Source organism: Marmota monax, unplaced genomic scaffold, assembly GCF_021218885.2.
Source record: "Marmota monax isolate L192 unplaced genomic scaffold, Marmota_monax_Labrador192_F-V1.1 WCK01_AAM20220418_F8-fsc00166, whole genome shotgun sequence".
In the NCBI taxonomy this organism is placed as follows: domain Eukaryota; kingdom Metazoa; phylum Chordata; class Mammalia; order Rodentia; family Sciuridae; genus Marmota; species Marmota monax.
The window spans coordinates 487,103-503,867 of NW_026693344.1; the positions used below are offsets into that span (position 1 = coordinate 487,103).

General features: G+C 39.2%; 1 protein-coding gene across 11 annotated transcripts in view; it reads right to left on the reverse strand.

The window, feature by feature from the left end:
• The window catches only part of Sgms1 (sphingomyelin synthase 1), a 295,435-nt gene that overhangs the window by 251,671 nt on the left and 26,999 nt on the right, over positions 1-16,765 (reverse strand). The gene's annotated exons all lie outside the window — the stretch shown is intronic.

The window sequence follows — 16,765 nt, forward strand, 5'->3', positions numbered from 1 at the left end:
TATATATTTTTTTCCACTGTGAAATGATTGCCATAATAAAGCTAATTAACACATCCATTTTTTGTGGAAAGTACGTTCCACGAATGTGTAATGAGATCTACTCTCAGCAAATTTCAAACATGTAATACATTGCTATTGACTTTAGTCATCGTGCCACATTTCAGGTCTTCCTTGTGTCAGAGCTGCAAGTTTGTTGCAGAGAATTTCTTTTAATTCACATAACTTCAGGGCAGTGACACAGCCCAAATATTCTCTCAAACAAAAACTGGCACAAGAAGAACCTGAGCTTCCCTCTGATTTTGGATTTGAGACCATACTTAGAAGGCATCCAGTTGACCCTCTTAAAACCACATTGAAATGGCTAAACCACCCCAAATCCTTTCAGGCAAAAGTGTTTAGATCCAGCACACTATACACTCCAGCACATGCTCTAGAGCAAGGAGGCATTATGGCCTGAAATGTGTAATCAGACTGCTACCACCATAACTCCTGCTTTGGCACCATCTAGTACATTCGATCCTCCCCACAGCCCTAAGCAGAGTTTACTGATCCTGTGATCCAGAAAAGGCAGCCCAGTGTCAAAGATAATGTATTAGCAGAAAGGAAACTCCTGCTTACCCAGGCTCAGGATCTGTCTGACTATATGGAATGTCTCCACCCCACCAACATGAAAACTAACCCCAGCACCAAATAGCCAAACAACATATTCACATAAGAGAAATGGGGGTATGGGCTACAGTTTATTTTCTGAGAGTATATATTCATAATCATCTTAATAGTACCACTAATACTACCGTCATTGCCAATTACAATACTTATTACCAGTGAGTATACTTCCTTTGTAGACACAATAACCTTAATGTAATTTTGGCATTGTATATATATACATATGCACTTCATTTTTCTCCCTTCTTTCTCATAAAAGCACCATTGCCCAACTGAAGTGAAAAAGCAAGCATCACATCATACGCCTATTGGTTTTTATCTTTGCCATAACCACAGGCGGTTCTCTCTTGCTATTGAGGACTTTCATTTGTTTATAATGCAAAATACAGTACAATTTAAAAAGCAGAGAAACAGCGCCACAAATAAAGACAAAAACAGCACCAGAACTGTAGGGGAGGAGGCAGTGTCACTACATGATGGCCTGAAGAGGCACTTTGTTAATCACCAAAATTCTGCACTCACAAGGTCTGGAAGATATCTCTATCTCTGTGTTTAACATGTGCGAGGGAGGGGGGGACAAAAGCCTGAGGAAAGCCAGTCAGGGAGCCCCTGCACCGGGTTTTTGGTCCTGTTATGTCAGCTTGTTAGTATGATTAAAAAGCCAGAGACCCTCATCAGGCTGCTCCCTCACCTGGAGGTTGGAACACCTGTTCCAAGGACATTGGGATCTACAAAGGAGAGACAATGTGACTCACCACCTCACAAACTGGGCACACTGGACCCCCCAGGAATACTTACCATGCAGCTAATGCCTTCAGCTACACAAAATAAAGGGGAAATGCATGAAGTACTTTCCAGAAACATCACTCTTACTCAAGATTTTGGTGGGGGAAGTTTAAACAAATAAAGAATTTAAAATTTGTTACTATTAAAACAAATTTATGTTGTGGAGTAAAAAGCAATAGCTTCATGAATTAAGCTAAACACCTATCCTCAGGTGCCTAGATCATTTCCAGCTTGGCTGTAGAAGTGGGGAAAGAAGATGGATTCTCCATTCTTATGAAAGATGGTCTTGGGAGAAAGCAGGGATTTGAATATCACAATGGCCCTTGTTCTGGAGAATTCTCTTCAAAATTAGTTGTCCCAGACTCACCAGATGTAGGCACAGGCAAAATGAAGTCTAGGCACACATAATCCCATTTCTATATCACATTTCCTGGTACAAGTATTACTGAGGTTTGTTTCCTGATGTCCCGCAACAGGCATATTTCTGTCACACAGACTCATGCCACTCTGGTTTTATATCACTGACATTTCTTCTGCCCCATTCACTTCTGGCACATTCACTATTAGCAGTAACTCTCATCTAACTGAATGTCTATAACATTACTATCAAAAAAATGAACTTGGGCTGGAGATGTGGCTCAAGCAGTAGCGTGCTTGCCTGGCATGCGTGCGGCCTGGGTTCGATCCTCAGCACCACATACAAACAAAGATGTTGTGTCCGCCGAAAACTGAAAAATAAATATTGAAATTCCCTCTCTCTTAAAAAAAAAAATGAACTTGGGGCTGCGTTGTAGCTCAGCAGCAGAGCGCTTGCCTAGCAGGTACGAGGCACTGGATTTGATGCTCAGCACCACATAAAAATAAATAAAAAAAGGTATTATGTCCAACTACAACTAAAAAAAAAATTTAATAAAGAAATAAACTTACCAATTTAGTTTATCTCTAAAATCATTTTATTGTGAAATATATTTTCAAGTGCATAACTACAAGATGGCCCCCAGTGATCCCCACCTCCAGTATTCCTGTATTCTCCTAGCCAGTCCCCTTACACACTGAATAGCTCTGGCATGTGTAAAAACCATCATATTTTGAAATGGTGAAGTGAGACCTCAAAGGCTAGGTTGAAAGACTTTATAGTGTCCGTCTTATTCTGTCTTGGGAGGGAAGCTGACTGTGGTGATATGAGGACAGGTAAGGTGGTAAAGAACTGAGGTATCTTCCCAAGAACCAGCAAGAAATCCAGCCCTCTGAAGCAGCCTTATAAGTCATCTTGGAGGCAGAGCCCCACTCATTGCTGACCACAGCCTCATGAGAGACCCTAAATCAGACTACCTGACCAAACTGCTCCCGGACTCCTGACCTACACACAGACACACATGAAGTGTGTACAAAGACTCCAGGTAATCTGTTATGCAAGGATAACTAATATAATAACATGTTAGCTTAAAGAACAATAGAATAAATCCTCAATATCCAGTTGGCATTTGATTTTGGTTTGTTTTTGGAAGCCCCGTGTGTGTCCTACCTGACTGCATTTCCCCCACTCATTCTTCACCACCACCCCACCACCAAGATTCACCATTGAATTTTGAGACAATTATTCTTTTGTTCCTCATTAGGGTTTTACCACATATGTGTTCTCAGTATGTTGTTATGTTTTGCCTAATTTAAATCTAATAAAAATAAGCCTATACTGGAAATAAGCTTAGAAGCCCATATTCTTATAAGACTTGCCTCTTCCCTTGCAATTTTGATCTTGAGATTCACTCCTATTGACTCATGTGGCTGTAGTTCACTCATTTTTTTCACCACCACCTAGCTCTCCTGGTGTAAACATACCTGCAATCTCCAGCTCTTTTCTACCACTGAGGATCCTCTGGGGATTTTTCCATTTTTTACTATTCTGAATAATATGCTATTTATATTCTAGGGCTTATTCCCTGGTACACACAGGCAAGAGTTTCTGCAGGGTATATACCTAGGAGAGGAAAGCAGGGCTTGGGATTGTACATGTTCAACTCCACCAAGTATTGCCAAATTGTTTTTCAAAGTGGTTGTGTACAATTGACTCTTTAGCCGCCTTTCCAGTCTCTCTCCAAATAAGAGGCATGCTTGTTTTACTAATTACAAGGAAAGCTTTCAACCAACAAAAGGGAAAGCCTTTCCTCTTTGCAGCATCACTACTGCAAATAAACAGTACTCCAAAGCAGTGACCCAGACAGCTGGAGCATATTAGTCACAGAACATCAGTACAAACTTCAGAACAATGATACAGACCCAGCCGACACCACACACTGCCCACGGGTATAAGTCAGATTTGATTTCGAGACCTAGGGTAAATTCAGAGACTATTTTCTTCCTGTGGATTAACATACGATCATTCCACCTTATTGCTATCATATTGAAGGGAAAGAAAATAAACTCACATGCAGCCCAGCCAAATTCAAGACTCAAGCAGGAGAATAAGTCATCTCCAGGAAACAATGGTTGCTTCTTTTTAACAGAGAGCTGGTTATGGTTTTGTTTTTTTTTGTTTTTTAACTATAAAAAGAAATTGTTGTTTACTATATTTATATATAGTAAGTTATACTATTTATATATAGTAAATTGTTATTTACTATAACTGGTTTTATTTGCAGTAATTCTATAAAAAATTCTTCTGTATTTTCTTTACAAAACGATGTCCTTTGTAGATTTAAAGTTAATCCAATTTCTTAGTAATTTTTATAATTTAATCAGGATTTCTAGTAAAAAAGATGATAGCAAATGTCATTAAATACAAATAATGAGAAATTCTGTCATTTAGGGCAAAAAGGAAAGAAAACGTTAAAAATTTCAAGGTAGCTCATGTATCAAAAAAAGAACAGTGGCACAAAAAGGCACCTAATGAGGCCATTTCAACTCAACTGCTCAACAATTATTTGTCTCTTCAAAATCATTTAGCCTTTTGAGGTAGGAACTATTATTATGCCCATTTTGCAGACAGAGGCAGAGGAAGCAATGAAATTGTGCATAATCACATAGCTGATAGGCCACCCCAGGGTTTGAACCCAAGCAGTGTATTCCAGAGTCCACATTCTTTTTTTTTTTTTTTCTTAATACTTTTTTAGTTGTAGAAGGACACAATATCTTTATTTTGTTTATTTAGTTTTATGTGATGCTGAGGATCCAACCCTTACCCGTGCGAGACCAGCTCTCTACCACTCAACCACAACCCCAGCCCAGAGTCCACATTTTTAACCATTACTCAGGGCAACTTCTCAGTTCCCCAAAAAGTCTTGCTATAGTGACAACAATAGAAGCCTTCAATTACTAACCATCTACAACATGCTAAGCATTTGTCAAGTGCTCTATTACAGTATTTCTAATTCTCCCCATATCTGTATCAGGAATGTAGTATTCCCATTTTTCAGATGAAGAAACTTAGGCTCTAAGAGTTACGGAAATTTGGCCAAAATCACATAGGCAGTAAAAATTAAGTGGTGGAGACCACTTGAAACACATCCCTAAAGTTCATATTCTTTCTACAATGGGCCTTTGTGGGCTATCTAGGCTACATACTAGTACCTAATCTCAGAGCATGTTGCACTTAAGTGTTGACCTTAGGCCCTGGAAACAGACCCCTGAGGGAAGCAGAGGCTATACTTGGGGAAGGTGTGCTGAGCAGCAGCAGTAGCCACCAGGTCTCCATCCTAAGCTCAAAGAAATGGAATGGGAGCTGAAAAGTACACCTGGGCTTGACAGCACAGCCTTCTGGAGTTACAATGGGCAGATCCCTAGAGCACAAGGTTTCCTTCTATCAGATGGAGATATCCTTCATTTCCAAGGGGTGCTGTGAGGATTAAAAAGACAAAACACATAAAAAACACCTGGCACACAGAAGGCATCAGATACCTGCTTCACAATGGAAAGATTAAGTGAAGCTACCAAGCAGGAATAAGCAGAGAGTTAATTTTAAGAATTTGTTTCCAAATATAAAGTCTCACATATTTAATAATGAATAATTTGACGAATTTTAAAGGACCATACTTGTATCATTTTTTAACTAATATTATGACTTCCTCATTCCACCCTCCCCTAAATGAAATAACCATGCCAACTAGATCAACCCTTTATGATATTAGTAAAAGTCAGACATTTTTTTTCATGTAAACATTGGAGCTGGAATGAACTCAAAATAAAACATTTGGCTCATTTAACTTTTCTATTATTGAATTTTAAAAATCTTAAGCATTTACTTCAAATAGCAGCATCTTTTCAAAGTATTTCCAGTTTCCTGGAAATCATCCCAAGTTCTCTGGCCAATAAAAAAAAATGATTAAATGACTAATATATGAAAAAAAAATTCCAGCAACACTACATATACCACTGCTGTGAGAGAAAAGGTTCCTCAATAGTAGCCCTTTTCCATACCTAGAATTAGGTATGATGTACATTTAGGAACAGAACACCCAGGTTAGCAACCAGAAATCACAGTAAACCATCCTTTTGCATTTAGGGAGAAACGAGAGAGCAACAACAACTGCTGCATTTTAAGTCGATTTGCAAAACTGCTCCAATCCCATCTTTATTGATCAACTGATGTAAGCCATTAGTGAGCCACACAGAAAAAGAGAAAGGCTGGATCCCATGTCTCTGGTACTTGATCCAGAGTAGAACAAAAGCCCATCAGGGACAATTTTTCAGAGAGAAAAAACTACAAGGGGCAGAAACCACCTCAGAACAAGTATTGAGAACCCAGTGGCATACACTCAGAGCTAGACCTTTTGCTCAGCACACTTTCTGAACTCTTCCTTAAAAACCATCACTCAACCCCCTCAGGTAAATATTTATTACAGATCCCCATTTAGCACATAAGGAAACTGACTCTCTGAGATTAAATGACTCGCCCAAGGTCACAGAACTAGTACCTGGCCCATAGAACATGGCAGGCACTCAAGTATCTTTATGGGATCTTTATTTCTCTACCATGAAAAGAAAACAATGACTAATCTCCCTAGGATTTTGTAGGGATAAAAAAAGTGCCTAGATTGGTGCCTTGACCTTTGGAATATGCTGTGGTAGGTGGACAACAATGTTGATATGAAAAAAAAAAATGCCAAGATGGTTTCAAAATAATAACAACAAGCATAACAAATATAATGAATAGAGGATACACAAATGGCAAACAAGCCTGTTAATTGTTGGGAAAATGCAAATCAAAACCACAGTGAGATTCCAGTACACACCTATCAGAACAGCTAAACTTTAAAAACCAGTGATATCAAATGCTGACGAAATTGCAGATCAAGTAGGACTCTCACACCTTGCAGGTGTGAATGCAGTGTGTGAGAGGGTAAGCAAACTGTGGTAGGTCCACACGATGGAATACCACTTCGTAATAATAAAGAACAAATCACTGATAACACACAGCACCATGGTTGAATCTCAAGTGTGTTACACTAAGAAGCCTAATCTAAGAAAGTTAGAGTCTCTATGATCCTATTTATATGCTATGGAAAAGGCAAAACTATAAAGTCAGAGAACAGATCAGTGTTTCTAGGAGTTCAGGGAAAAAGAGGGTTTGACTACACATAGACAGAAAATCTGGAAGATGATAGGACTATCCCATATGCTGTTTATAGTGATGGTAACATGAATCAACGCACATACTGAAATTCACAAAACTTGCTATGGACTGAATGTCCAAAATGTGTATGTTGAAACCCTAATCTTCAATGTAATGATATTTGGAAATGAGGCCTTTAGGTCATAATGGGATTAGTACCCTTTAAGAAAACACAGGACAAGAGAGATGATCTCTCTCTCTCTCTCTCTCTCTCTCTCTCTCTCTCTCTCTCTCTGTGTGTGTGTGTGTGTGAGTGTGCGCGCACGCACCGTGTGAGCAGAAAATTAGACATCAGTCCGTGAACCAGAAAGAAAATCCTCCCCAAAAATCAACCATGCTGGTCAGCACCTTGATCTCAGACTTCTAGCCTACAGAACTGTGGGAAATAAATGACTGGTTTTTCAGCCAACCAGTCTCTGGTATTCTTGTTACAGCTAATACATAAATGTGAAGTTTTCTGTGGCATATTAGTTTACATACACAGCATATTAGTATATGCCCAAACTGAGAACTATATTCCCTCCAAAAATTCATTTTACTGTTGTAAAATTACTAAAAAAATAGCATTTAAAACTTATAAAGAATTGGTTTGCCTTGATGAAATGACTAGATATCTGACACATGTGGAGAAGGGGTGAAAAGTGAGGGCAAATAGCTGGGAAGCTCCTTGCAGAGGGAACAATGATGGGAGAGGAGACCCTCAGGAGTCAGTGGAAGGAGCAGCCACAGAGACCCCGACAGGTGCTCACCAAGTGCAAGACTCTGGAATAATGCAAGTCACATCATCTCCCTGAGCCTTAGTTTATCTATCTCTAAAATGAGGCAGCAAAGAAAATGATTCTGAAGGTCTTTTCCTGCCTTAGGTCAATTTTGTTTTAAGATATTGAATCTAAAAATACAACAGGACGAATAAGTAGAAATACCCAGTGATGGACAAAATAAAATACATCTTCACAAATGCCCAGGAAGACAAAATAAAGTGAAAAGCACCCACGTATATGAATGGTAAGGTGATGGTGGCAGAAGTAGCCAAGACAGAGAAAAGGTAGGCAACCAAGAACACCCCTCTATTGTACATTGGAAGCCAAGATACAGGCAAGGTCCTCAAAATAACTCAAGGACTCAAATGCTAAAAGAGCCAAGAAAAATGAGAACCGATAAAACAAAATTTTCAAGAGATTGACTGAGTGACTGCCAAAAAAAATGTAACAAAAAGGCTACCGTCCAAAATGTGCGTGCATCTCAATATCTTGGCTGTGTCCTGATTGGTTTTTTTCCCTGGCATTTTCAACCTCACTCTGCCTTCATCTTCTCTGGTAGGAGCACAGAATTTAATAAAACATGCAGGAATAGTTTCCCCGCCATAGCCCACTTCAAAAGTTGCAATTTTCAAAATTCAGAAATTCCTGGAAATTACCATCATTGGATGCTGGTGAGCCATTTTCTTGTCCTATATAAGTTTAGACTGAATTCTAGAATGGAAGAAGCCATGTCATTTTTAAAGTAGTTAACAAAATGAAACTATACAATCACACAATGTCAGAAGTACTGAGATTTTTTTTCTTGTCACTTTATTAGTTTGTGAAGCAGGAAAATAGCTTGAAGTTAGTAATATTCCCAGGTTAACCAATTGAAATGTGATAAATCCTTCCTCTCTGTCCAGAGTGGGTCTCAAAACACTGTTTAATAGGCAGAGCTATTCCAGCCAAATGAACCCAGGCGGACAGACCACTTAATCAGAACAGAGGAAGGATTAGGGAAATTAACAGTTGAAAAGGAATACCCAAAATCAAAGTTAACACACTGAAAGAAAACTCTTGCAACACAACTGCTTTTACAAATTTTCCCCTGGATGATGAAATGTGAAAACATCAATTTGGTGTAACCTGGTTCTGTAGGTTAAGAAAGAAGAGAAAAAGCTGGGGACTTCACCTAGAATCTAGCCTCTTCCACCACTAAACAACTCACTAACTTTGGGCAGATTTCTTTAATCTTTTTGTATCTCCCTTTCTGCATCTATAAAATGGGGATAATCTTGTCCTTCATCTACCACTCAGGGTAGATGGTGACATGAGCCAGGTGAGATCATGTCTGCAGAAGCACTTCAAGAGAATACAAATGCAAATAGAAGGTGTTATTTATGCTATTCTGCATGGGGAGGAAGGGGAGGCTGAATACAGTTTAATCACATCCCAAATGCCCCTTTCAAGCCAAATATATTTCTCTTCCATTACAGCTGTACTTTGGAGCAGGTGCTGGAATTGATGGAGATAGAAGGTGGTGAGGGAGGATGAATCTGTTACCCAGCTTCAGTCCTCCTGGCTGCAAGAAGAGAAAAGGGTTGTTTCTTACCCATTTATATTCTACTCATCTTTTCAAGAGCCTTCTATGTGTCAGACACCAAGCTAGGCACAAAGAGAAAGGGGGTTTTTGTTTTGTTTTTCATTTTTTTATTAATGCATTATAGTTATGCATACTATTGGGTTCATTTGGATATTATCATACAAGTAGGAAATACAGTTTGCTCTATTTCAGTCCCCAGTACTTCCCCTTTCTTTCCCCTTCTCCCTCCCACTCTGCCCCTCCTCTACTCCACTGGTCTTCCTTCTATTTATATTGTATTTTTATATTAGTGCTTTATAGATATACATAAATGTGAAATTCACTGTGGCATATTAGTATATGTACACAGCAGTTTGGTCAATTTCAATCTATCCTTTTCCTGTCCCTCCTCCCTTTCCTCAATTAAGAAAGAGACTTTTTTTTTTTTTAACAAAAGAGGCCATGTCCTCAAGCAAGTTCACTCTGGAAACAGCTAAGCATCCAAACAGCTAAGTAGAAACAGCAAAGAGCAAAGTCTAGAGAAAGAGAAGCAACTACAACAGTAAAGGGGGGCATCCTAAGTGACTGTAAGACAGGCAGCAAGACATCACAAGAACAGGAAGGGTGGATGAGGGGGCACAACAAGGGACCAACACAACAGAGGGGAGGAAAAGTTTATTTGAGGGTTCACAGTTTCAGAGGTTTTAGCCCATAGAGGGCTGGCTCCATTCCTCGGGGTTCGAGGTGAGGCTGAACATCATGGCAGAAGAGGGTACCCGGGATTTCCCCTATGGGCCACAGGAACCACAAACACATTTAAGTGAGGACTACCATGTTCACCCACACAGCTCAGAAAGAGGACTATGACAGCAGTTGGGTGGACAGAATGAAGAGAGAGAGCAGCAGGCAGATGGCTACAGTAGAAATCCAGGAGGTGATAAGGCTTGAGAGCATAAGAGAACAATGGAGATAAGGGGTAAATGGACTTGACTTGCTGACAGGAAGGATACTGGGGCAAGAGGAATGGTGGGTGACTCCCTTGTTCTGCCCAGATGACTGAGAGGATGGTGGGCTTTTTCACAAGACACTGGAAGAAGTAGAGTTGGTGGGCAGGGTGGGTTTGCTGTGTACCAGTGGCACTTTATTTATATACGACCTCATATACGCAAAGTCACTTTGTACATTTGTGACTAACCAAAATCGTTTAGCTGCCTGTTTCAAATTTCCATAGCCAAGAGGCCCTCTGAAGATGAATGGGATGCCTGGGCAAGAACCCAACTGCACCTTCACCTCTCATAGCCGAAGTGAGCATGCACTCCCATAAGAAGTAAAGTTCTGAGGAAAAAAGTGTCTTACGCTAGGCCACACGGCCAGAAAGAGAGGGAACTAAACTTTAATCTAGGATGGTCTGTATGGAAGGAAAAAAACAAAGAGCTATTTCTGCTCTCATACATTACTCAGTACAATTCTTCTGACAGCAGATGTGTGGCAAGTGGTTCTCCACCAGTCACCAGCTGAGTGTCCCCCAATGCAACTGTGACATTACCGACTGAAGATGATATCAGATCCCACCACTTAAAGGTACAGTCCCACAAGACTACCTCCCACTGCAGACGCCAGTCACAAGCCCCAGTTGTTTTTACCAATGCTTCTGACCAATGAGCTATAAATCAGAGATTGCCAAGACCCTCTCCCTGGGTGTCAGTTTGCTAGGATGGCTCAGAGAAACACTTAATGCTTACTGGTTTGTTAAAAAGGACATCACAAATGATGATGGAATATCCATCATCACATAAAGGAACATCGAGACAGAAGAGATGCTGTTATGGTTTAGATGTGGTGTCCCCAGAAAGCACACATGTGTGACAATGCAAGAAGGTGTAGAGGAAAAATGATTGGGTTATAGCCTTAGTCTAATTAGTGAGTTAATTCCTGATGGGATTAACTGAAGTGATAGTTAACTGAAGTGATAGGGTGTAGCTGGAGGATTTGGGAATTGGGGCATAGCTTTGGATATATATTTGTATTTGGAGAATGGAGTCTCTTTTTCTGCCTCTTGGTCACCATGTGAACTGCTTTCCTCTACCACCCTCTTCCACCATGATGTTCAGCCTCACCTTGAGCCCCGAGGAATGGAGCCAGCCCTCTATGGACTAAAACCTCTGAAACTGTGAGCCCTCAAATAAACTTTTCCTCCCCTCTGTTGTGTTGGTCAGATTCTTTAGTCACAGCAGCAAAAAAAAAAAAAAACAACTGACTAAAACAGATGCTTAGGGTAAGGCACGGAGTTTCCATGCCTCTATGGGGACACCACCCTCCATTCAGCCATCTGGAAGCTCTCCAAACCCTGTCATTTCAAGTCTTTATGGCAGCTTCCATACATAGGTGTGATTGATTACATCACTGGCCATTAGTGATCAAGATGAACTTTCAGCCCCCTTTCCCTCTCTGGAGGTTGGTGTAGGGGTAGACTTGCTGAAAACCCCAATGCTTAATCCTGTGTTTTTCATTCTGGTGACCAGTTTCCCTCCTGAAACTACCCAGGGACCCCAGTCACTAATTACCTCATTAGCATACAAAAGGTATTCATCACTAGAGATTCCAAGGGTTTTAGGAGCTACAACAAGGAGCAGAGGCCAAATATATATTTCTTACTGTATCACAATATCACAGTCTCCTTCCAGAAGGGAAGTTTTTTCATGTTGTATTTTATTCTACATCATTAATTAAGAGCCTGTGTTTCCCTTGATATGTAGTAAAAGTTCCTGTTCTCTGGCCACTGTGTTCTTCTTTTGATTCTCCCCTCTGAAGAGTCTTCAGGAGGTCCTAAACTGGGGGAAGAAAGCTGTTTGGCAAGGCTGAAGATGGAACCCTGGGCCTTCCACATGCTAGTAAAGTGCTCTACCACTGAGTTACATCCCCTGCCCCATTAACTATCTAGTTTTAATCAAACTCTGTTCCCACTACTGAGCTGTTCAACTGTCCTGTCAGCTTAGAAAGTGCCGCACCAACTCTGCTCCTTAAATTTCATTCCAATGAGTACTTCAGATAACCAGCCACTCTGTGGCTCTGCAAATGCAAAGAGAATGTTCTGGTCTCTGTAGGAGTTATTTCTGAATTCATTTGTCCTACCTTGTGTCAGGTACTAAAAGTTCCCTGCAGGCCTAGTACTTACTAAGTGACATTTGCATCATTGGTTGAACCTAGCCTGATACTTTTCCCTGCTCCATAGCTGTCTCTCTGCGACATCTGGGCAAAGAGTGAGAAGGCAGCTGAAGGAGATGCCTAACAGTCCAGGCACTGTCCTAGGCATGAGAGTAGTGACCAGACAGCAAGGTTTCTTGAGCTTAGTCACACAAAAAATATGAAAAAAAAAATTTATATATATATATATATATATATATATATATATATATATAAATGTACAAATATGTATATAAAGCAAACACATCAAAATGTTAATATCTGATAAAACTAATATTCTCCATATTTTTCTGGACATTTAAAATATTTAATGAGAAAAAGAAATCTCTTATAAGAAAAAAAGTAAAGCCTATGCTCTCTGGGGGAGAAAACTGACTTTTCAAACTAACTCACTTCCAAAGATTTTTTTATCCAAAGATTTTGGATTTAAAAAAAAATTACTATAATCTATTTTGTTTTTAACATCATGTTTCAGAAGCTGAAAAAGTAATCAGGAAGAAAATGGAAATGAACAAGTTCAGAAATTTAGATTCAACTAAACAATAAAAAGAGATTCTCAGTCTAGACTGTCCATATTTCTACCTTCCTATACCCTGGAACAGCAAATGATAAACGAAAATAACAGAAAATCTTAACCGCTTCCTAATACATTTGTGCCCCAGGAGAGGAAGCCCTGGTAAGATCACATTTACTCTTTTCACCTACAATGTGCTGGGGATTCACAGATATGATCCCCTAATGAACCTGCAAGACGAGCATTATTATCAAAAAACGAACAAGGACCAGGTGTTTATCCACGATATCGTGGAGAAAGGCATCGGGATCCATTGCCAAAAAATGGACAGGGGGGCCCAATGCTCCGGGGCCCAAAACCACAAATATACGGAGCACTGGAGGAACCCAGCAACCCCATCAGGGTAGTGCCCAGGACACATTGTCCATCAGATCCCTCATCAGACAAACCAGAGGGAGCGCAGGGTTGGACATCTGCGCCTCCGCCAGAGCAGTACTAACTCCAGAGATGGGAGTTCAAATCATTCCCACAGGGGTGAAAGGACCTCTTCCCAAAGGAGCAGTAGGCTTATTATTGGGACGCAGCTCTTCTACTCTAAAAGGACTTATGATAAGTCCTGGGGTAATTGATCCCGATTATGAAGGTGAAATAAAAATTATAGCCAGTTCTCCAAAGGGTATATCAGTAATTTCACCAGGAGATAGAATAGCACAGTTACTAATAATACCCAGCCTACATGATAAATTTTCCAGTCGTACTGTAGAAAGAGGTTCCAATGGATTAGGCTCCACAGGTGTAGATTGGGCTATGCTTTCTTTAAATTTAGATTCTCGCCCCATGCTAAAACTAAATATTCAAGGACATGAATTTAATGGGCTACTGGATACAGGTGCAGACCTTAGCATCATCTCTCGTCAAGAATGGCCAAAACATCGGCCATTACAACAAGCCACTCAAACGCTTCGAGGCCTAGGAGTGGCGACTAATCCCCATAGAAGTGCAATGGTATTAGATTGGAAGGATCCTGAAGGATGTGAAGGAACTATACAGCCATATGTATTGGATCATCTTCCCGTAAATTTATGGGGACGAGATGTCCTAGATCAATTAGGTTTGACATTAACAAATAACATCAACCAAAATGCACCCACTATTATGACTAGACAAGGTTTTAGGAAAGGAAAAAGATTAGAAAAACAAGAACAAGGTATAGAAGCACCAATACAAATAGATCAAGGAACAGACAGACATGGGTTGGATTTTCAGAAAGGGCCACTGAGACAATAAAAATTACTTGGAAATCAGAAAGACCAGTATGGGTTCCTCAGTGGCCCCTGACTAAAGAAAAGATACAAGCAGCCCATGACCTGGTCAAACAACAATTAGCAGAAGGACATATACAACCTTCTGTATCTCCCCATAATACTCCCATTTTTGTCATCAAAAAGAAATCTGGTAAATGGAGATTATTGCAAGATTTAAGAGCCATTAATAATGAGATGGTTATTATGGGACCTGCTCAATCAGGGATTCCTCAGTTGTCTGCTTTGCCAAAAACCTGGTATGTTTTAGTTATAGATATTAAAGATTGTTTTTTTTCAATTCCAATTCATCCTGAGGATAGTCCGCGTTTTGCATTTACTATCCCTGCACTGAATCATGAAGGTCCTGATCAGAGATATGAATGGAAAGTACTCCCTCAAGGGATGGCTAACAGCCCAACTATGTGTCAAATTTATGTTAACAAAGTAATCCAGCCACTTAGAAATCAAAATCCTGAACTACAAATATTTCACTATATGGATGATGTATTATTAGCACACAAAGATAAAAACACATTGCTAGAATGTTATGCCACACTTACAAACTTATTAAAAAATTATAATCTAGAGATAGCAATAGATAAAGTACAATTAAATTTTCCAATTAATTATTTAGGAGTTCTATTATCCTCAACCATGGTCCGTCCACCAAACATTCAAATACGAGTAGATCAACTCAAATCACTTAATGACTTTCAAAAGTTATTAGGAGACATAAATTGGATAAGGCCTTATTTAGGTATACCAACAGGAGAGTTGGGACCTTTATTTGATATCCTAAAAGGTCCATCAGATCCAAATTCACCCCGAATGTTAATGCCTGAAGCAAGAAAGGCATTAAAAATCATTGAAACATATATGGAAAATATGCATTTGGATAGAATTGATATAAGTTTGCCTTTATTATTTATTGTACTACCAACAAAAAATATTCCTACAGGAGTATTTTGGCAAGAAGGTCCATTATTATGGATACATTTATCTTATTCTCCTAACACTATTCTTACTAGGTATCCTGAGGCTGTAGGACAATTAATACTCAAAGGAATAAAAGCAGCAAAGGGAGTGTTTGGAATTTCTCCCAATAAAATTATTACTCCATATACTATGAATCAAATTGATGAGTTAGCTAATGAGTTAAATACTTGGGCAATAATCATGTGCAAATCTAATGTTTCATTTGATAACCACTTACCATCTAATCCTTTATTGTCTTTTTGGTCATTGCATCCTGTAATTTTTCCAAAAATGACAAGAAAAACACCTATCATGAATGCTCCAAATATATTCACTGATGGGTCAAATAATGGTACAGCAGCAGTAGTTACCCCTGATCAAACTTTTACATTTTTAGTACCCAAACAATCAGCTCAAAAGGTAGAGCTTAATGCAGTTTTACAAGCTTTTGTGATGTTTAAAGATTCTGTATTTAATTTATTTTCTGATAGTCAGTATGTAGTTAATGCTATAGTATCTCTTGAAGATGCTGGTAGGATTTCCCCTTCTTCTACTGTTTTCTCTTTGCTTTCCACTATACAAAGTCTAATCTGGGACAGAAAAGATCCATTCTTTATAGGACATATCAGGGCACATACAGGATTGCCTGGAGCCCTTAGTTTGGGCAATGATTTAGCAGATAAAACTACACATGACATACATATTTTCTCTACACTAGAAGAAGCTATAAATTTTCATAAAAAGTTCCATGTCAATGCTAATACTTTACAAAAGCGTTTTAAAATAACTAAGGAACAAGCTAGACAAATAATAAAACAATGTCAAAATTGTGTGACCTTTTTACCACAAGTTAATCTTGGAGTCAATCCTAGAGGACTGATACCTAACCATATTTGGCAGATGGACGTCACACACTTGCCAGAATTTGGAAAATTAAAATATTTGCATGTTACAGTTGATACTTCTTCCGGATTTTTGATGGGCTCCCTTCATGCCGGAGAAAAAACTAAAGATGTTATAGCTCATTGCTTACAAAATTTTGCCACTGTGGGTGTTCCAAAACAGTTAAAAACAGATAATGCCCCTGGTTATACTTCTACCTCTTTTAAACAATTTTGCTCAACATTTGGCATTACTCATATAACAGGAATCCCATACAATCCACAGGGACAAGGCATAGTTGAAAGAGCTCATCAAACTATTAAAATGTACTTATTAAAGCAAAAAGAGGGAATTGGGAAAGGGTATATATTCCCCAAAGATAAACTTAAAATAACCCTTTTTACTCTAAACTTTTTAAATTTGGATTCATCAGGACTTAGTGCTGCGGAAAGGCATATGTGTCCAAAAAATGTACATAAGCCCAAGGTACTTTGCAAGGATATT